At 55.3% G+C, this 21,678-nt stretch overlaps 1 protein-coding gene across 18 annotated transcripts in view; it reads right to left on the bottom strand.

The window, feature by feature from the left end:
* Nucleotides 1-15,290, bottom strand: part of Klc1 (kinesin light chain 1) — a 65,215-nt gene extending 49,925 nt beyond the window's left edge. For 10 of the 18 annotated variants that reach the window (XM_004836885.4, XM_021243797.2, XM_021243802.2 and 7 more), the window contains exon 1: nt 3,293-3,453. The gene's annotated coding sequence lies outside the window, so the exon portion shown is untranslated. Of the gene's footprint in view, nt 1-3,292; nt 3,454-14,692; nt 14,849-15,055 lie in introns of those variants that run through there. The other 8 variants (XM_087195163.1, XM_087195166.1, XM_087195164.1 and 5 more) reach the window with 7 other exon arrangements.
* Between the last annotated feature and the right edge of the window lie 6,388 nt (nt 15,291-21,678).

Genomic DNA, 21,678 nt, shown 5'->3' with positions numbered 1-21,678 from the left:
AAGTCACTGCAGATCCATTCTTTCAGCAAAAATTTAAGAAATCCTCACTGGGTGCCAAGCACTGACATGACACTGAGTCCTCCCTTCTAAGGAGACAGACAACAATATAGGAAACTGATAAAGCAAAACAACACAGCATTTAGGCAGTGAGAAGGGCTAAAGAGAAAAGTCAGGCAGGACAGGGGCCATGAAGTGCCCCAGTGGTCCAGAGCAGCCAGAGGAGGGAGACAGGGTAGTGCCCAGAGCTCAGTAGAAGAGTGACAAGGCCCATGGTGCTGCACAGGCTGGTACTGACACAAAGCTGGAGTCCCCACTGCCTTCCCTGCCCCAAGCCAGGTCTGTGGGACCCTAAGCCCCCTGACCAGCTGCTCTGTGCCTCTTGTCGCTCCCCTAACCCAGCCACGTGTGGACCACACCAGGGGTGAATGGCTTCCTAACCAGCTCATCCCAGTTCAAGTCTACTGCCTCTGCCTGTTTTGTTTGCCACGCTAGGGACAGAACCCAGGGCCTCATTCAGGTTAGGCATGTGCTCTAACTATGAGCTGCACTTCCCCAGCCCCTGCCTCCTCCCTTTTGAAATGCTACCTGGCTCCTTAGCGTCCTCTGACCTCCATCAAGCCTCAGAAAACAGCCTCCCCAGCCCTGCACACAATGCACCAAACCTTTCCCAACCTCCCTCCCTCAGACCCCAGCCCCTGTTGACACATCTCCATCACAGCTCGCCTCAGGCCTCATTTCCTCCTATCAGGGCCACAGTCCCAATGCCATCCCTGACACCTGGCCAATTCTGATCAGCCCTTTCTTTCAGAGTCTGAGGAGTAGGTAGGTCTCTAACCTCTGCCTTGGGAGTCTGCCCAAGCCAGACTGCCAGGCAACTCTTCTACCTCCACATCTCCAGCCACTAAGCACAGTATCTGCACTTCAAAGGGTTCCCAAAAGTCACTTAAGGCCATGCTTTGCTAATCATTTTTATTCTATTCCTGGGGTCGGGGATTTAGCTCAGTGGTTCCACCGACTGCCTCGTAAGCGCAAGGACCCAAGTTCGATCCCTGGTGCCTAAAAAATTGGAAAAAAAAAAATTCTATGCCTGAAATATGACACAAACTTCCCAAACTGTCCCTCTGTTCAGGACATTAGAGATCACTTCTTTACTGCATAGATTCTTGGTTTCTGATATTCCAGGCATCTCCTAAGAACTAGTTACATTCACTCAACTTTTTTGAAACAGTGTTTTGCCCAGGATAGCCTTGAATTGTTGATCCTCCTGCTTCAGCCTCTCAAGTTGGGATAACATGAGTGAACCACCATGCCCAGCTCACTCAGCTTTTGGCTTTTCCATTTCTAGTTTTATTTTAGACAATCATCTTTCCAAATCATTTACAGACCTTTAGAAAGTTAAGGATTGACTTTTTTCCCATATTATGAAACATGATTAAGAGTGTATAAATTTTTCAAAACTTTTTTTGTATTGTTTTGTTTTTGTTTTTGTTTTGCTACCGGGGATCGGGTCTTTGCACTTGAGTAGCAGGTGGCGAAACCACTGATCTAAATCCCCTGCCCTTGTGTTGTTTTTTGAGACAAGATCTTGCTGTACAGCTCACTCAGGCTGGCCTCGAACTGGTGTCAATCCCCCTGCCTCAGCCTACCAAGTGCTAGGATTTGGGGCATGGGCCACCATGCCCAGCAAATTTTTCAAGATGTAAACTGTAAAATAACTGCAGTTTTTATTATGAAATATTTAAAATACTGTGTGCCTCTCCCCACTGGCATTCTGATTCTGTCCTTCCTTGCTGGGTAAAATCTCTATCCTAATTCCTGTGCATGTCTTTATACATTTCCTGTGCACTCTGTGGAGTTTTTTCTGGATTGGATTTTGAGTGGGTTTTGTTCTGTTTCTTGTTTTCAGCACTAGAGACTGAACTCAGGGCTTTTCCACTGAGCAATATGCCCAGCGCTTTTTAATTTCTAATTTTTTAAATTCTGAGATGGGGTCCCTCTAAATTGCTAAATTACCTAGGCTGGGCTCCAACCCCACAATCCTGCCTCAGCCTCCTAGAGTGCTGGGATTCCAGGCGTGCATCACCCCGCCCAGCAAATGAAAGCGCTAGCAGCAGTGAGGTCACCAGTCCACACCACTTGGTACCACCACAGAGCTACCAGACTTAACTGCAACATGATGTTGCATTCTCTGACAACTTGGAGAGCACCTGCCCTCCCAGTACAACTCCACACAATCTGAAATTTTAAAGATTTAGTATCTCAGTATTCTTATACTTAGAAAACAGTACTCCATGATGACGGGGCTTGTGGCAGGTCCCTAAAAGAAGTAAATCCCTGGCTGGGGATTTAGCTCAGTGGTTCCCAGGCCTGCCTCACAAGCACAAGGTCCAGAGTTTGATCCCCAGTACCAAAAAAAAAAAAAAGAAGTATATCCCAAACTGTAATATGCTTAGGGGACTTGAGGAGGTCACTCCAATTTCCTAATGGATTTTTCACTGACCTCATACAATGTATTAGGAACTGATTCAGATCAAAGGCTTAGTCATGCTGAACAACAACAAAAAAGAAAACAAGCCTTGGAATTTGACACAAAGAATCAAAGATGCAACTGCTCTTTAACATAGCAGTTTAAAATATGTACTTCAAATTTTTTGTTTTTATACTTTTTAATGTCATCATTTTTCAAGTACTCATTATTGCTTAATATGCAAATTCTTAACGTATCTAAATAAAATAATAAGCAGCACCAATTCTGACACAATACACTTCAAACCTTAAGTTATAAAATCATCCACTCCATCATGCATTCATTTCACTTTTCTAACGCTTTAATTTTTTAAGGAAAGGGGGCACCCATGCGACCCAGAAAAGCACTCCAGGCCAGGGGCTGCTGCACGCTGGGCGGCCGGCGCCGCCAGGAGAAAGGACCGCCCGCAACAAGGGGCCAGCCGCGCAGTGACAGCGCGTCGCCCAGGGCGGTGCCGCCCAGGCGGGGCCGGAAGGAAGGGACCTTGGACAAAGCGGGCGACTGGCGTCCGAGGCCCCGCAGCTGTCGCGGGAACGGCCACCCCCGCCGCCGCGCCGGGACGGTAACTGGGAGGCCGCGGGCAGGAAGGGGACAGCGGACAGCGACGTTGGCCCAAAGGGACACAGATGAGGAGGGGACAGCGACCTCGGCCGGAGGGGCGCGGGCGGGGAGGGGTCCCGGGGCCAGGACCGGGCGGGGACGGGCGGGGACGCGCGGGTCGCGGATGCGGCAGGGACAAGGGCCCGGGCGCGGTGGCGCACTCACCGTCCGGTCGGCGGCTGCGCTGTCGCGCTGTCCCTGGGAGCGGCGGTCACGAGCAGGGGGCGCCTCCGCGTCCGCTCCGCAGCATCCTCGTCCGGCCCAGTCCTCAGCCTCGCGCCCGCTCCGAAAATGGCGTCGCCGGCGCCGCGCCCGCCCCACAATGCCGCGCGCCTTGACGTCAGGGCCCTCGCGCCGCAGGGCGGGGCTGGGGAAACTGAGGCGGGCGCCGGCCAGCGGGTGCGGGTGCGGGTGCGGATGCAGATGCGGGTGCGGATGCAGATGCGGGTGCGGGGCGGCGTGGGTGGGGGCGCCGCCGGGCAGGGCGCAGCTTCCCTGGCAGCAGCCGAGACCTCCAGGGTCCTGGCGCCCCGAGAGCGGCCCGCGGCCTCGTCCCTGGGCCCCGTGGGGGACTTCTGCGGACCCCGCCGGCGCCTGTGCCCGGCAGCCTGCAGGTCCACGCGCTACTTGCAGGCTCAGCTACTTGGATCTCTCTCTCTCCTCTGTCTCTCTCTCTCCATAATTGTACTCATCGTGGGGAGTTGGTCTATGCACACAACACATGGATCGCATTTATAAATGCAAAGGTGGGCCAGCAAAGGGGGCAACGCGAAGAAGGCGGTGGGCCAGGCTCAGTTACTCCACGCCGCCCGTGGGCGCAGGCACAACAGCTGTCACCAGGGCACCCGCAAAGCGACCTGGCTCAGGGAGAGAGAAGAGTCAGCTGGACCACAGCCTGTTCTGTGCCCGTGAGCTCAGTCACCGCCTTGCTGCTCTGCATCCACCAGGTCCACCAGCAAGGAACTCTGGACGCCTGTGCCCTCCTCTCTCCACTGCCCCTCCCGTGAGGTGGCTGAGACCCTCTCGACTCCTTGACATTTCTCTCATCCATCTCTGACACCACTTTGTTCAGGCTCTCTCATCTCCTTGCTCTGTCCCCTCACCCAGTCCTCACGGGTGACCAGCAGGATCGATAAGATTCCTCCTGTCAGGAGATCACAGACCAATGGGGAAACACCCAACCTTCCTGAGGATTAAAGTAAAATGGCGCAACAGACAGCCACCATTGCCCAACTCTGAAGTGTGGCAGCCCTGCAAAGCCAGCCTGCAGCATTCACAGGAGTCCTCAGGCAGGCAGGACCCAGCCTGCAGCGTTGGGGGAAGGAGAAAAGTCAAGTCATCCACCACACCCAATCCTGCCAGGCCTCACGCTCAGTGCGTGGCGCAGCCTCTTTAGCTTGGGCTATGGGGCTGCCGGCCCCCCACCCGTTCTGTCCCCTGTGTGCACGCTGCCATGCCTCTCTACAGTGTGCAGTCTGCCTACAATGTTCCTGTCCCCCTCGTCCCAAGGGACTCTCAGGCTCACTTCCTCCAAGAAGCCATCCCTGGCTTTGCCAGCCTGGCCAAGGCCTCCTCCAAGCTCCCCATCCCTTCTTCCCTGACATGCAGGAAACTCCCTTGGCCTGCAGGCACTAGAACCAGAATGGCCTGTGTCCTCCTCTCCCATGCTCCTCTCCAGCATGGAGCTGACTCAGACATAAGAGAGAAGAGGATTTTTGTTGCAGCCCTTCTGACTCCAGGCAGCTGTGGCCCTCAGGAGTTTCTGCCAGCCCTGAGAGCCCTAGTGGCTGAAGGTGGATCCTAGGTACTGTCCAGGGTCAGAAGATGTAGACGCCCTGCTCTAGGGCCCCGAATCCCTGCAGCTCCAGAAGGGGCCCCTGGGATGCACAGAGTTCCCAGTCCTCCTCGCCAGGGCCCTCTGAAACCGGCACTTGCCTCCGGCCTGAGCACCTTTCAATCCTCCGACCCTTACAGCAACTCCAGGCAGACACCATTGTCCCCGTTTCATGGAGGCTGTTGCCCAGGCCCTGCTAGTTCTAGTGGTTGCTTTCTGCCTCCTGGAGAGGAACTGTCACTCAACCTTAGGGATAAAAATGAGCCCCTCCTTGTTCGGGTGCAGGCACTGGAAGAGCCAAGAAGCTGGTGTCCCATGGTGGGGACGGCTCCTCAGGGCCACTCCCGGCAGTGAACGGAGCGGTTACCTGTCCTTCCCTGCAAACCTGGAGGAGCAAGAGCTGGACAGATGCTGGGGTTGCCAGGGTGGACCCTCCACATGTGTTTGTGCAGGTCCTGGGCCAGCTGCAGGGCTGGAGAACACCAAGCCAGTCCTGCACCCCACCCCACCCCCACCCCCGGCAGGACTTGGGTTCCACTGCAGACAGAGCAGAGCGGGAGCAGCCTCTCCTCCTCCTCCCCACCTGTGTTCTTCCGGCCTCCGCCCTGTTCACTCCCTTGCTCTGAAACCCTAAATAGGCTGGGGCTGGCTGGGGATGGAGCAGCAGGTTGGCAGCTACCTACCCATCCCTGGGAAGCTCAGACCCTTGGTCACAAGGAGTGAAGACGTCCACATCTATCCATCAGCCCATGCCCAGCCGCCTCCCACAGTCTGCCCGGCTCCCGGGCCTCAGACCGGAGCCCAGAGCGCACGTTTCTCACTGGTTCTGCTCCTGGTCTGTGCTGAGAACCACTAGTTCTACAGGCAGATGCCGCACTGGGGGTCTGGAGAGGCCACCTGTGGGTGGAGTCCAGGAAGAGAAGCAGGCAGCCCTGACAGAAGAGATACATTCGCACTCTCTGGCGTAGGGAACGGAACTGGAAGTTACTAAGCTTTTTAAGCTTTCACTTATCCTTTTTTTTTTTTTTTTTGCAGTACTCAGGTTTGAACCCAGGTCTTTACACCAAGCTTCATCCCCAGCCCTTTTTTCAAATTTTGGACTGGGTCTTGCTAAATTGATAAATTGCCCTAGTAGGCTTCAATTTGCAATCCTCCTGCCTCAGCCCCCCAAAGTTGGGGATTACAGGAGGGCACCAGCATTGACAGCATTCATCTTTTGAATGTAAATGTGATGTGGCCTCTGTTTTAGGGCCAGCCTTTGGGAGAGACAGAGGCTGGGATTTCCCTTTTTTTTTTTTTTGGTACTGGGGATCAAACTCAGGTCCTTCCACTCTCAAGGCAGGCAGCAGAACCACTGAGCTAAATCCCCAGCCCTGGGATTTCCCTTTGATCCGGAGGAGTCTGCAGCCCAGCAGGCAGCTCAGTCTACCTCCGACTCAGGAGGTGAGGGAGAGGAAATGGGGGAGTGGGGAGAGAGAAGGAAGTGGTGAGCGAGAGCAGGGAGGGAGAGAGGAGAAAGGGGAGGAGAGCGATGAGGGGGAGAACAAGGAAGGAAGGAGAGAGGAGCAGCACCCGAAGGAAGGGTGGAGGCCAGGGGCGGGAGCCCTCAGGCCGTGCCTGGCCCAGAGGGCGGCCTGTCCGGGAGGCCCTGGCCCAGGGCCCGAGGGTCCTGTGGTGGGGACAGCACCAGGGCTCCACACGCTGCCACTCTCCCCACAGCCTGCATGCCGCCCGCCTGGCCTGGCCCTGGGCCTGGGCAGGGCCGGCTGACTGAGGCTGGGGAGGAGAAGGCTGCACCAGCCTGGCATCTGGGCTGGGCTGATCTGGGCTGGGTCCTGCCTCGCCTCAGCCACAGGCTCAGGCTTTAGCTAAAAATGGAAGTTATGCCATTTCCAGGGAGCTTCTTCTTCCCACAGCCCAGCCGGAGCTGCCTGGCCCAGCTTCCTTCAGAAACGGAAGAGCAGACTAGACCACAGGGCCGGCCGGGTGACACTGAGCCCCGCATGGCACCTCACTGTGCCTGCCCACACCACTCTCCTGGGAGCCTCTCTGTCCCCTGAGAGTGCGGAGCCTGAGCTGCTTCCTGTCCAGCCCAGGCCCTGGTAGCTGGTTCCTCTCGTGGCTCTGGCTGCCCTGTCCCCGGGGTCCCCAGGGATGAGGAGGTCTCAGCCACACAAGGAGCCTGGCTTTGTGTGCTTTGCACCACGTCACACTCACTGAGCCATGTGTCTGGACTTGGGCTCCAAGCTGCCAGAGAATATTTATCCTGTTTCACCCAGGGCCACAGGGCCCTCAGAGAAGTGTGGGCCTCACACAGGGCTCCCACGGCGATCAAGAAAGGGCCCTTCCTGAACCTGGGAGGGGCAGACATGTGTGATCCGATAATGTGAAGGCACAGCCAGCACCCGGGACAGATGCTGCGAAACAGCACGAACAGCAGTGCTCCACTGTGTAAAAACCACATCTTCTTATCCACTCATCGGTTGAAGGGCATCTGAGCTGTTCCTGAGCTTTAGCTATTACAAGCTATTACAAACCGTGCTGCTATAAACATGGGTGTGCGTAGATCGCTTTTAATTCTTTTGGGAAGATACCAAGAAAGAGAATAGGTGGGTCAAATGGGACCTCTAGTTTTAGGGGGTTTTTTGGTTGTTGTTTTTTTTGTTTTGGCACCAGGGATTGAACTTGGGACCTTGCATTTTCGAGGCAGGCGCCAGAACCACTGAGCTAAATCCCAGGCACTAGTAGTTTGTTTTTAATTAATAGCATTTCCTTTTTGCTGCCTTTTATTTTTATTCTTTTATTTTTCACAGAGCTAGGGATGGAGCCCAGGGCCCAGTGCGTGCTAGGCAAACACTCTACCACTGAGCCGCATCCCGGCCCTTTTGCGGTTTTCACTTGTTTTCCCCAGCAAGATACTGAACATCTCTTCCTGTGCTTATTGGCCATTCATATACCCATCTTTGTGAAATGTTTGTTCAAGTCTTTCTCTTTTTTTAGACAGGGTCTCACTAAGTCATTACGTTGCAAGATTGAACTTGCAATCTTCCTGCCTCAGCCTCCCAGAGTGCTGGAATCACAGACATGTACCACCATGCTTGACTACATTTATCATTTTCTATATGTTAGTAACCTTTGGACACTTTTCTAGTTATTTTGAAACATATCCTAGATTGCTGTAGAACACCAGGCTTGCTAATTCCTCCTATCTAACTGTATTTTGGTACACATTTAAATGTCTTTTAGGAATTGGGAATGGCTGCTTAGTATATGGGAGAGCTGAATTCAATCCCTAAGACCAAAGGGAAAAAAAAGTTTTAAAATGGTAAATTTTATCTCATGCATAATTTAGAACAAGAAAAAGGAAAAATAGCAACAATAAACAGCATAAGATCGTTTCACCAAACATGCCCTAATATCACGAGCTGTTGGTTCATGTTCAAAACCATGTTCCCTGTGGCCTCGTAAATGAGTTTAGGGGGTTTTTGTTTTTGTTTTTTGAGACAGGGTCTCAGGCTGGCCTTAAACTCACTAGGCAGCCCAGGCTGGCCTCAAAGTTAGAGCGATCCTCCTGCCTCAGCCTTCCAAGTGCTAGGATCACCAGGCATGCGCCACCATGACTGGTTTGTAAATAATTCTTTGAAGTTTTTCAGATAAGAATCCCCCCCCAAAAAAAAGAATCCCAAAGGGCAAAGATTGAATGATTCTACGTGGATTTCAGAGCTCCGCAGAGGAGGGACCTTATGGAGCAATTCACACTATGCCCTGAGCACTGGGATTAAGGCCCGAGCCACCACAACTGGCTCCCTCTTCTGATTTCTTTCTGGCCAAAGCGCCCAGGGTTTTATCTGCACAGGCCCGAGCTTTGGGTGTGCGCCTCACAACCCTGGGGTCCTCTGTCGTGCCCCTCTGTCTCTGCATTCCTGGCTGCCCTGGAGAGGCATAGCACTGATTTCGTCTTTCGTCGTAAAGCCACAGAAACGTGAGTGTGTAACACCCATGCTTACTATTTATACTACTTCTATTGATGAATTATTAAGTTTAATTTTATGAGTTTAATTATTAAACAATGAGTACTTAACAGGAAAAACAAATCCAAAAAACAAAGTATTGAATTTTTTTTTTTTGGTACTAGGGATCGAACTCAGGACCTTGCACTTGCAAGGCAGGCAGCAGAGCCACTGAGCTAAATCCCTGGCCCCTTTTTAAATTTTTAATATTTATTGAGTGTTCATAAAAAAGCATCAAAATTTTCAACACTGACTGTTTTTTGGTGTATAAAGTCTAAAAAATAACAACAAAAATAAATTCCAATATAAACTACAATGAAAATACCAATAGAATTCTCCAAAATAAGTGATCTTTACTTCATCGTCACACGCAAGGCAGTCCTCACACATGACAACACATGTTGCATGCGCACCTCTCACTTACACTGACAGCACATGTGCTTAGCTTCCCTCTTCCCCTGTGGCTGGGGAAGCATCACCCAGTGAGCGGATGGTGGCACCGGGGCCAGAGGCCACCGTGGGCGTGCCTGGGCAATGCAAGCCCCCCCGCAGCTCCATCTACCAGCTGGGCTCCGCGTCCTCACCTCCTACCGCGACCCTCGGACAGCCGAGCCCCCGCTTCAGTCCCTTACTTGGACAGCCGGCTTCTGGCCCGAAGCCCACAGTGGCATGGACGCTTGTGTGTGTAGTTGAGTAACCCAGCAGAACCGGCCACCGGCTGCGCTGTGTCCTGCTGCCCTTCTGGCCTCTCCCAGGCTCTGTCCAAGCTCGGCTGCTGCTCAGGCAAGGGCTGTACCCCAGTGGTCCAGACTGTGGAACTGTATGGCCTCCAGGTCTGGAGAAGCCCGAGGCCGAGATGCCTCGGGCGTGCGGTCACCCAGGCATCTGAGGGTGCAGGGGTGGGAGGGTCAGCCTGGCCTTCCCCAGCTTCCAGGAGCTCCCTGCTTGTGGCCACAGAAGTCTGGTCTGTACACGAGCTGTGTGTCCAAATCTCCTCTTCCATGAAGACACTGGTTGTGCCGGGTGAGGGCCCAGCCTTCTCCAGTATGGCTTCGCTCTATTAATTTCCTATGCAAAGTCCCTCAATCCAACTGTAGTCACATTTTGAGTTCCTGGGGCCAGGATTTCAGCATGGGAATTTAGGGCATTTGATTTAACCCTAAAGCAAACACAGCAGGTGACCTGGGGTGGGAGCAGAGAGCTGTCGGCACTTTCTTCCCCGTCCTCCTCTGTTCCCCTCTCTTTCAGGCTGCATCTCCAGCAAAAGGGTGTCCATCCATGCAGATGGCTGCTGCTGTCGAGCAGCCCCAGGAGCTGCCCCTCCCTGTCCCCTTGGCTTCTCTCTGTTCCCAGTCTCTGGCCACACTGACATCCCTGGTGTGTCCCCAAATCCCTGCCCTCCCCTGTGTTAATCAGCTCTCTGTCACTATAACAAAACCCCAGAGGCAACCAATTTAGAAGGAGGAAAGGTTCATTTTGGCTTACAGGTTTGGAGGTTCCAGTTCAGGGTCAGGTGCTTGGCTGTGGTGGCACAGGATGGCAGGAGTGTGTGGCCTAGCAGGCTGACCATCTGTCCACGAGATGCCAAGGAGGCAGAGGGAGGGACTGGGGTCCCAAAACCCTTCTAGGTCACTCCCCAGCCACTTCAGGGCCTCTCTCAGCCTCACCTCTTAGAGGTCCGTCCACTTCCCACAGACCCACCTGGGGACCCAGCCTTCACCACGCAGGCTTGAGGATGCTGCAGGTCTATACAACAGACCTCCACTCCTTTCCTGAAGCTCCCTCCTCTGGCCAAACCCCAGCTCCTGCTGACCCCAAAGGGACGCTGGCTCACCTGCTCACCAGGGGGAGCATGCTGTAGTGCCCCTGAACTTGTGTCCCTTCCCTGCAGAACCCAGTGACCATGGTCATGCTGTGTCCCCTGGGTTGGGCCGGAGCATCTCACAGCCCTGTCTCTAGTCCCAGCCACAGCAGGGAGTACTATCCCATGTTACAGATGGAGAAACAGGCTGTGAGGGGCATGCCAGGTAATCATGATTGTCAGCTCAGCTGGGTTAAGAGACTCTTGAAGAGGTGACTAGATGGGGAGGGCACCAGCCTCAGTGGCGGGTTAACCCACGATGGCTACTAGGAAGTGGGGCCTGGATGGAGGAAGTAGGTCACCGGGGGTATGACCTTGGGGACTATATGTGGTCCCTGGCCCCTTCCTCTTCAGTTCTTTCCTGCTCTCTTCTTCCAAGTTGCCATGAGGTGAGCAGCTTTGCTTTTCCATGCCCTTCTGCCATGACCCAGCTGAAACCTTGAGCCCAAGTAAACTCTCCTCCTTGAAGTTGGAGGTGTCAGAAGCCCAGCACCAACGTGCAGGCAGGTAGCAACAGAGTGGTCAGTCAGCAGGTATAAGCTAGAGACGGCAGAACCATAGCTGCTGGGCTAGGGAAGGGAACCTCAAAGGGATGGGAGTCCAAGCTTCCTGGGTTTGTGGCCCCACAACTTCTGAGAAGGCTCATGGAGCCCTACAGGTTCCCCACCACACACTCGTGTAAGTCTGGGGTCAATGCACCAATGCTTGTGTACAGGGGGGACTCACTCTCCACGCCAACACAACCAGACCTCATTAGCATGTATTTACATATTTAAGTCAGCCAAAAGGTCACTCTCCCCAGGCAAGGGTGGAAACCCACTGCTGACTGAAGAAAACTCTCCTCTCATCCCCCAAATTCTAGAAACAGAAAAGAAAATGACCCTGGTCCCTGGGTACTGGGCCTCTCCCCAAGTGTCCATGCTGTGACATGCACTGGCCAGACAGCTCCAGCTCCACCTGCTGCCCCACCCTGAGAGAGCTGCCCTGCCCGCTGCTTTCTGCTCCTTCCTCTAAGGACCTACTTGCTAACCCCACTGCTTGCTGACTCTGTGTCCTTGTGCCATGGGCCTCCCTAGAAACTTTCTCGGAGATGATGCAAAAACCAAGACATCCACACAATGCAGATCACAGCCACCATGATCAAAAACCCGATGGTTGGGCTGGGGATGTAGCTCAGTGGCACTGTGCTTGCGAGGCAGACACAAGGTCCTGAGTTCGATCGCGGTACAAAACAACAACAAAACCTCAGTGGTAGTTGGTTCCTCTTGGGGCTGGAAGGACCCCACCCCACACCCCATCTCAGTTTCCGGAAGCTCCTTGTGGTCCCTGATGCCCTTGCCGGCAGATGCATCTCCCCAACCTTTGCGTCCTGCTGTGTTGCGAATCCCATCCTTTCCAGTGGCACTGCCATCTCCACTTGTGGCTACCCTAAGTCCAGGGTGATGTTCTGGCAACACCTGGGAAGGCCCTGTTCTCAGAGAAGCCCACACATAGGCCCTGGCCTCTGGGCGTGGACCCATCTTTCGGGGCGGGGCCTCTGCACAGAGCTGGCCCGAAGCTGCCACTGTTGTCCTTTGACAGTGGAGGCAAATCAGCCCCAAAGGGTCCATTGCTGCTTTGTTCTCCAAGCAAAGAGCAAGTGCAGCTCCCTCCCAGCGCCTGCTGTTTTGTTTCTAATATAAATGTATTTTTACTTGATACACAAAACACTGAAGAGTTGTACACAGGAACCACGGATGTCGCTGTCCATGCAACGCAGGGGTAAGGGGAGGAGGCCACCTGTCTGGGCTTGTCCACACTCCTGCTGGGCAAGCCCCTGGGAAGGTGGAAGGTTCTGCTTGGCCACAACTTCTGAATGACAGGCAGGATCACCCCCGGGGCCCAGCTGCACCCCAGCCCTCCACAAGCAGAGCTGGGGAGCCCGCAGAGACGAGGCCCTGGCGAGGCGAGGGCTCCCTGCTCGGCTGTCACGGACACCTGGGATTGGGCGCTCTGGGCAAGGTGCACTGCAAGCCACTGAACAATGGAAATTGCCTGGGAGCCATGGAGGAACAGAAGGAAGGCTGGCTGGGGTGCTGCATGCCTTGGATCCCAGTACTCTGGATGCTGATGCAGGAGGACTGCAGATTCCAGCCCAGCTTGGGCAATTAGCAACATAATAAGACTCTGGGTCAAAATAAAAAATAATAAAAAAGGGCTGGGATATAGCTCAGTGAAAAGGCCCTGGGTTTAATCCTCATTACTGGGGGGGGGGGGGGAGGAAGCAGGTGTAGGGCCGGGGATTTAGCTCAGTGGGCGTCACCACCTGCCTCAAAAGCACAAGGTCCTGAGTCGGATCCCTCGTACTGCAAAAAAAAAAAAAAAAAGAAGAAGCAGGTGAAATTAACTTTAATAGATTGATAGATAGATAGATAGATAGATGGATAGATAGTTTGTTTCATCAGCAAACTTTGTAAGAAATTGCCACAGCCCAGGTGGCTGAAGGGTCCATGGAGTGAGAAATGAAGGTGGGAGATTAAGAAAAGACGAAGGGGGCCGGGGATGTAGCTCAGTGGTTCCAGCGCCTGCCTCACAAGCACAAGGACCCGAGTTCCATCCCCCGTACCAAAAAAAAGAAAAGGTAAAGAAGAAAAGACAAAGCGAAACGAAGGTGAGGCTCTAACTTGGGATGGGAGAAAAAGACCCCGGCAAACGCACTGCGGCGGTTTATTCGTCGCGGTGGAGAGGAGAGCCGAGCAGGGGAGGAGAAAGAGGCGGGTCTGTAACCGAGCCAGCGGAGCGGCCGAGGTCTGCAGGGCGTCGGGCTGGACCGTGTTCTGGAGAGGGGGCGGGGAGGAAGACGGCCCTCTCCTCGCCAGGCCTGGTCCACCACGCCCTCTCGGCGCCTGTTCTCCTCCCACGGGCCCTGCCTCGCCCACCGGAGGAAGTGAAGACGATGCGGGCTCCTCCATGCAGGCCGGGAGGGGGCGTGTTAGGCCTGGCCATAGTGATCTACAGCACAGCGCACCCCGCAAGAATTATTAAATTTTTATTTTGTTTTGTTTTGTTCTGAGACAGGGTCTCACTAGGTACGTAGCCTAGGCTGGCCTGAAACTCAAATCCTCCTGCCTCAGCCTCCCTCGTGCTGGGTCTATAGGTACACCCAGCTTAGAATTATTAAAAATTGGCCTAGGGACACAGCCCAGTAGTAGAATGTGTGTTTACCATGCACGGGTCCAATCCTAGCACCCAAAAAGAATTGATAAATTAATCATTTTGATCATTTAGGTGTACAAGTTGTGACGTTAAATATATTCACATTGTCATGCAGCTGTCACCACAGTTTTCTAAAAACCTTAATTAACAAGTGTCTGCAGGGCCGGGGATTTAGCTCAGTGTTTCCGTCGCCTGCCTCACAAGTGCAAGGACCCGAGTTCAATTCCCGATACCAAAAAAAAAGTGTCTGCAGTTTGTCGAGGTTTTTGAAAAAAATCAAATTGTAAACTTTTATTCCAAATTAAAAGCTGGGCGTGGTGGTGCACACCTGTAATCCCAGCACTTGGGAGGCTGAGGCAAGAGGATCGCCACGAGTTCAAGGCCAGCCTGGGCTACACAGTGACCTCAAGGTCAGCCTGGCAGATGGACTGCTTTTACTCTTTGCCCTTCCAAGTTTCCTGGGCGCCTGTCCCTTTGAGGGTAACTGAAATTGCTGACGGGGGTGTCCTCCTGACTGCCCTCACCCTGTTCCCGACCTTCCCGCCCCTGACGGTCCGCAGCCCCCGCAGCCTCTCCCTGCAGAGGCCTGGAGTCCGCGCCCACTCGCACAGGGCCTCCAGCCTGTGGGAGGGACGCGCCCGGACCCCAGGTCTCCCCCATCTCACCGCGGTGTAATCCTCCGGGGCTGGGTGAGGAACCCTGCACCCCAACAGCGTCACCCCAGGTGGAACCTCGGCTCCTCCACCGGCTCAATTCTGCCCCGCCCCTCCCGGCCTGAACCAGCGTTCGCGCAGCGCGGTCCTCGCGGGCGGGGGCGGGGCGCTCCGGGCTCCGCCCCTTCCCGCGCGCTGCGCGGGGGCCTGGGGCCCCTCCCCCTCCTCCCCCTCCTCCCCCTCCCCCTCGCGCCCGCCTGGGACCCACTCCACGCCCCGGGTGCGGGTGCCACTCAGGGGTACTGAGGCGCTCCTCACGGGCAAAGCCTTGGGTTCAATCCCAGCCCCCAAAAGAGAAAGAAAAAATATACTTACCGAGCCAGATATGTCCACCACCAGCTCCTCCAGGACAGCGGTGGCACGGTCAGGGGAAGGAGTGCTGGCCAGAGCGAATATCCCACCCACACCCCGCGTCTTCGCCACAGCCACTGCCGTGCAGCTGCAAACACCTGAGGGAGGAGCGTTCTTAACCCCAGCGGGTCAGGGGAACTGATGAAGCCACAGGCCCCGCAGTCCTAGGGCCCACTGTCCCTGCCACCCACAGCGGGTGTGGTTGGCCTGCGGGGCCGCCCGCGCCCCTTGGGGTGACCGGGGCGTGGCTCTCTCCTGCTCAGGCTCCTCCCCAGGGAACCTGGGCTAAGATCCAAGGCCTAAGGTCCATAGCTGCCGTGGCGGCACTGACACCGCTGGAGCGATGGAAGCAAGACCGAGCCAGGCATGGCAGTGCATACACAGCGAGACCTGGGGGTCAGCGGAAGGGACAGCAGGGTGGAGACGGGGCCGGCAGGATGCTCCCTCCAGCGAAAGGAAGGGCGCGCTCATTGACCTCCAGGGAGCCCCACAATCCAGTCAGGTCCGTCGGCCAGGGGCTCCAGAGGACATTTGTCTCAGTGAGACCTGAGCCCAGAACCACCGGCCATGGCCAGCCCGTCCTAGAGGCTGGGGATTTCTGTGTAGCTGGCACCATCACCCTGCCCAGAACATCCCAGCCTTGTGGGTCTGGGCCCTAAGTAGAGCTGCTGAAAAAGCACAAGGGTATGGGTAGGAAAGAAGGGAAAGAAAGAAGAAAACAATGCCAGCCACTCCAACACGTCCGCAGACTGAATGGACTCTGACCCAAAGGTTAAGGCAGCGAGAGGTCAGCACAGGACGAAGGCAGGAACCTCATCTAGCTTTCCATCTCTATCTGACCGTCCATCAGAAGACCCACTGAAAGGTCAGCGTTCCAGCACAAGTGGCCTGCAGGTCCCGAGAAGCAACCCAGGCAGCTGTCTCCATGACCCACACGTCAGAAGTTTCTCCACAGCAGAGCTGGTGGGCGCTGGTAACACACCCCGCTGTGCAGCCCCCAGAGCCTGTGGCCTTTAACTCTGCTGAGCAGGAGCAGAGGGTCACTCGGGCTCTCCTGGGGGTGCAGAGTCTGCCTTGGGTTGGCTCTGTTAAAAAGAGCACAGGACGAAGGAGCCACCCGCCTGCCACGAGGGTTACTGAGACCACGCCCGGCGGTTCATTCTGTGGTCCCAGCCTTGTGTCCACCAATGGTGGCCGGCCCCTGACTGGCTCCCCATGCAGCTGCTGGACCCCAGGGCCATACCTCTTGCTTGCGATGCCCTTGTGGGCTCCCTGCCCAGGTCCCTGCTTGCCCCGAACTTGCCAGCACCCTACTCTGTCCTGCAGTACTCAGCACCTTGCTGAGTTCACGTCATCTGTCCCTGGCTGCTCAGAAGGCTGCCTGCCCATCCTGACTCCTTAGCATCTGCAGCAGTGACACAGCACCTGCCTGTCCCCCAGCCAGGCTGCTCAGAGCAGAGCCCCAACTCCAAACTGCCAGTGAGGGGCTGAGGGGGCCCGGGCCCTCCAGGGCTGTTCCAAGGGTGCCACATCCGCACAGATAAAGCTCTGAGAGTGCACCTGGCAGTTTCCACACCTGCTACCTGCACTATTATTGTGGAAAGAGTCCAGGTTGATGCCACTCTGCACCTACTGTCCAGGGCCCCTGAGCCAGGCAGCATGTGGAGGACAGCCAGGGGGAGGGAGGGACAAAGACAGCCACAGCACTGTTCCCACAGGGCCACGTCCCCCTGGGACGCTCAGCCGTGTCCATGACCAGATGGTCAGAGTCACAGCCCGATGTGTGGGCAAGCGCCCCGCTTCCTACCGGGCAGCTTCCTCCCACGGTGCAGGGGCCAGGTCTGTGCAGGTGGCCTGCCACATCCCCCAGCGTGGACACTGCCGAGCTGGGCTGCCGGGGCCCCAACCACAGGGCAGGGTGCAAGAAACCAAGAGCCTCTCTGAGGCCTCAGCGCCCCCACTGGGCTTTCTGCACTTATCTTTCCCCTGCACCAAGCTACGAGCCTGGATGGAGGCAAACTCCTCATCCGCTGCGTGTGTGCTGAGGGCAGTGGAGCAGCTGTTGGTGGCAGCCCAGGGACTGGCCACCCACCCAGCTCACTGTCCACCTCACCCTCCTCCACCCGCTCACTGGTTCTTTTCCACCGAAGGTCTGGCTCAGGGCAGGGGAGACAATTTCCACAATCAGTCACAACTGGCTTGGAGGCAGCTAGAAGCAGCCGGACATCTCGAGGTGGATTGATTAGCTTTCAACAGCACACAAGCAATAGCTTTGCTGGCAGATGGGCCTGGGCAGTGGCGTCTGCCAGGGGGGCACAGAGGCTGGGGGAGGTGGCCTCGTGGCCAGGTGCTTCTGGTGCCCACTCTCCTTGCGGCCTGCACGCTGGCTGCTCCTGTGCATCCACCCGGTAAGCAAGGATCCTGCCTTCTCGGCCCCCTCAGCCCTCACAGGCTCCATGGTGGGACTGCTGGGCCCGGCTGCAGTGGTCGCCTTCCTATATGTCCTTGCTCACAGTAACAGACTGGCCTTGGGGATAGACACTAGGATTCCAGTTCCACGAGGCCCCGGAGCAGAGGAGTCCCCGGGAGGGGAGGGAGAAGGGGGTGTCCAGGGCTGGGAGAGGACATGGGGACAGATGTTGGATGGGGACCGAGGTCCAGATTGGGAGGCGAGGACGTTCTGGAAGGGGACGTGGGTGACGGCCCACACTGGGTCCTTAATGCCCTGACTGTTGATTGGAAAGGGTCAGGACCACCAGCTGTGTGCTCCTGCATAGTGCTGAACACACTGCCTGACTGGTGGCTGAGTGCCCTCCTGAGGTGAGCCGTCCCAGCGGAAGTACAGGAGGGGGCGGTGGACGTGGTCAGGTGCCTGCCCCTTCTCCCTGGTGTCGCCAGGATGCCACAGCCCTGGCCCTCGAGCTGGTCCTCCAGGCTCTGCCCCTCCCTGGTGGTCCCTGCACAGCTGAGCATGCAGGGCCTGTGGGTGCCCAGGTTCCCTCAGCCCAGGCCCGGGGAGGAGCTGCCCAAGGTCCTGAAGAGGAGCCTCTGCCGGGCAGCCTGAGACTGGAGTCCACTTCTCAGGAGCCAAGAGGAAGGAGGTGCTCTGGGCTGCTGTGTGGGCTGTTAATTCCTGAGTCTGAGCTGATGTGGGGCGGGGGGTGCAGGGAGTGGCTGATGCGGTGACTGTGCTGGGGGTCACTGCGCCATCTGAGACTGGACAAGAGCAGGGCCCACCCGGGAGGGAAGCACACACATGCTGAGGTGGGCATGCAAGGCTGTGCCACCCCAGACTCGGGAGCAGGGAGCTGCTGCCCTGAGGGCCCTGTGAGGCTGGTGGCTGAGGGAGGTGGCACAGGCCAGGCTGAGCCTCAGCTGCATGCTCCGTGCAGTGCGGACATCACAGGCACCGAGCCTGGCACACATGAGCTGCCCATGCAGTGACAAGGAAAAGGGAAATTCAAGGGGGAGAGGACAGGGGAGGAGGGAAGCATGAGCTGGGTGGGAGGGGCCCAGGCGGGGGGCGGGGGTGAATGGGAGGCTCAGAGGGGCAGGAGAGCAGATGGGGCTGGCAGCAGCCCTGTGGTCCAGGAGCTCAGCAGGGATGCAGGTCCTTTGTTTTGGGGGGGACAGGGTCTCGCTATGTAGTTCAGGCTGGCCTTGAACTTGTGGCCTCAGCCTCCCCAGTGCTGGGATTGCAGGCCACCATGGCTGGTGTCTGTGTGTGAGTCTGTGTCAGTGTGAGTCTCTGTGTGTCTGTGTGTGTGTGAACAATAAACTCCGCGCAGCCCATGCTCAGCACAGAGCAGGGGCCATTTGCCTGCAATGGACAAAGGCGCAGGTTTCTAGCCACTGCTGCTCCCTTCAAACACGGTCTCCAGGGTGAAGGCGGACTCGTGGACCTTTACAAAACACAGGTTTAGGGGCCGGGGATTTACCTCAGTGGTGCTGCCGCCTGCCTCATAAGCACAAGGATCCAAGCTTGATCCCTGGCACCAAAAATAAACAAATAAAAACATAGGTTTTGGAGAGAAACTGAGGCACTCCAGCACAAAACTCAGAAGGGATATGTTAAAAGGCAACTGCTTAAAAAAAGCAAGGCCAGGTGTGGTGGCAGACACCTGTAATCCCTGCTACTTGGGACGCAGGAGGTTCAATAGCTTAACGCCAGCCTGGGCAACCTGCGGAGGTCATCTCAAAATAAAAGATTTTATTTTTGGTACTGGGGATCAAACTCGAATCCTTACGCTTTCGAGGCAGGCGGAGGAACCACTGAGCTAAATCCCCGGCCCCTCAAAATAAAAGATTGTTTTAAAAAGGGATGTAGGTCAGGCATGTGACACACACCTGTAATCCCAGCACTAGGGAGGCTGAGGCAGGAGGATCACCATGAGTTCCAGTCCAGCCTGAACTACATATTGAGACCCTGTCTCAAAAAAAAAAAAAAAAGGTGCATGTGTGCTTCATGTGTCCACATGTGCATGCGTGTTGCTCATTGGTAGAACATTTGCCAACATGTGCGAAGCCGTGGGTTGAATCCCAGCACAACCACAAGGAAAACAAAAGTAGTGATACAGGCACAAAAGGAAACTAAGGCTTAGGTAACCCCAGCGGGCCAGGGAGGAGGGCAAAGGCCCAGACTTTGGCAGCTGGTGGGAAGCATCTGCAGGCCCTGCCTGGCCCTGTGGAGGCCTAGTCTCCCTCAGGACGCCACTCTCTGCAGCCCGCTCCTTCTCCGGCTGTGCTCCACAGAGGCTTGGTTAAATTTTAAGTTCAAAAAGCCAGCAAAATATAGCTATTTTTATATTGCTGCTCTTAAAAAAAAAATCAGAAAAAAGTAATGCTGGTAGCAAAAAACACCAGCAAACACAAGGCTGGGCCGCACCATTCCCCACTGACTGCCTGGTAACCAGACTAAGCAGCCCGGGCCACACTCAGAACCACAGGTGCTGACCCGGCCCTTGGCACTGTCCCTGCCCTCCACTGGGGCCTGGGTGGTGGCCCTGGATGCCTGGGTTTGGGACAGTGGCCTCTGCAGAGGAACCCCCCAAAGGGCTGCCAGAAGACAGCCCTGCCACAGAGACGAGGGGACAACAGAGGACTCCAGGGGCTTGCTCCTGAGCGGGCCCCATGGGGAGGGCTGGCCAGAGACCTCTGGAGCCCAGTGAGGCTCCAACGCTCCCCTCGGCCGTCCCAGAAGGTGCTGCCACAGGCTATAATCTCAGTGCTCCTGCAAGGACAGCCTGGAAGCGCCAGGCACAGCAGCTCAGGCTTTGCAAGCTCTGTCCTGCCTCAGGCAAGGGGATGGGGCTGGAGGCAGATGGACCTCATGTGGCTTAGGAGGCCGAGGCAGGAGGGCTGCAAGTTCAAGGCCAGCCTGGGCAACTTTGTCAAGACTCTATCTCAAAATGAAAGGGCTGAGGGTGCAGCACAGTGATAAAGTGGCCCTGGGTTCCATCCCTAGTGCTGAGAGCGGGAGGGAGAGGGGAGAGGTCTGCACTGACCACACATCCTGCTGTCATGGACATGAAACAGGCTGGGACCCCCCCCACTTCCAGGGCACACTGGTTCCTTTTCTGGGTAACTCTCTGCACTAGAAACTCAGTGTCCACAACACGAAAGGCAAATCAACAGGATTTTACCTTTTTGGGTGGTACTGGGGATGGAACCCAGGACCTTCACATTGAGCTACATCCCCAGCAGCCCCCAACCCCGTTTTTTTTTTTTTGGTACCAGGGATCAAACTCGGGACCTTGGACTTGCGAGGCAGGCGGCAGAACTACTGAGCTAAATCCCCAGCCCACAGCCCCTTTTAAAATTTCCTTCTTGAGGCTCTAAGTCCTGGTGCCATAGTGGGGGTGTCTGTATCACTGTAAGCTCTAAAAGGTTCGATGTCCTGCTCCAAGTCATTAAATTGCCCAGGCTGGGGTTGAATTTTTCATCTTCCTGCCTCAGCACCCCCAAGTTCTGGGATTACAGGTGTGTACCACCACACCCAGTTCATCTTACTGTCTAATGTTAAGACTTTTTTAAATGTAAGACTTTTTAGGACTGGGGATTTAGCTCAGTGGTTCCAGTGCCTGCCTTGTAAGCAGCAAGGTCCTAAATTCGTTCCCGGTGCCAAAAAATAAGACTTTTAGGGCCAGGGGTTTAGCTCAGTGGTTTCACTGCCTGCTGCTCAAGCGCAAGGACCCGAGTTTGATCCCCGGTACAAAAAAAAAAAAAAAAAAAAATCCCATGTGAAAAAACAAAACAAAAAAAAACTTTTAAACTCACAACTATACAGTCTAATATAAAAATACTTCGAATTTGCCTAGGTGTGCTGGCACATTCCTATAATCCCAGCACTTGGGAAGCTGAGGCAGGAGGATGGCTGTGAGTTCAAGGTCAGCCTGGGCTATATAGCAAGTGCCAGCTTGGATTATGTAGTAAGACCCTGCCTAAAAAAAAAAATTAGAATTTTATCAAGCAAGCATTTTGTTGGCAAATCAGTATAAAATACCTCAGTGGGATGGTCTTTACATTGTAGGCATTTAAAAGCCCACAGGAAAGGTTTTTTTGGGTTTTGGGGGGTTTTTTTGGTACTG

This window comes from Heterocephalus glaber, unplaced genomic scaffold (assembly GCF_053883595.1).
Source record: "Heterocephalus glaber isolate CG9 unplaced genomic scaffold, H.glaber_assembly_v1.0 deba00001608, whole genome shotgun sequence".
Lineage (NCBI taxonomy): Eukaryota > Metazoa > Chordata > Mammalia > Rodentia > Bathyergidae > Heterocephalus > Heterocephalus glaber.
This window is presented reverse-complemented; position numbering and strand designations above follow the sequence as displayed.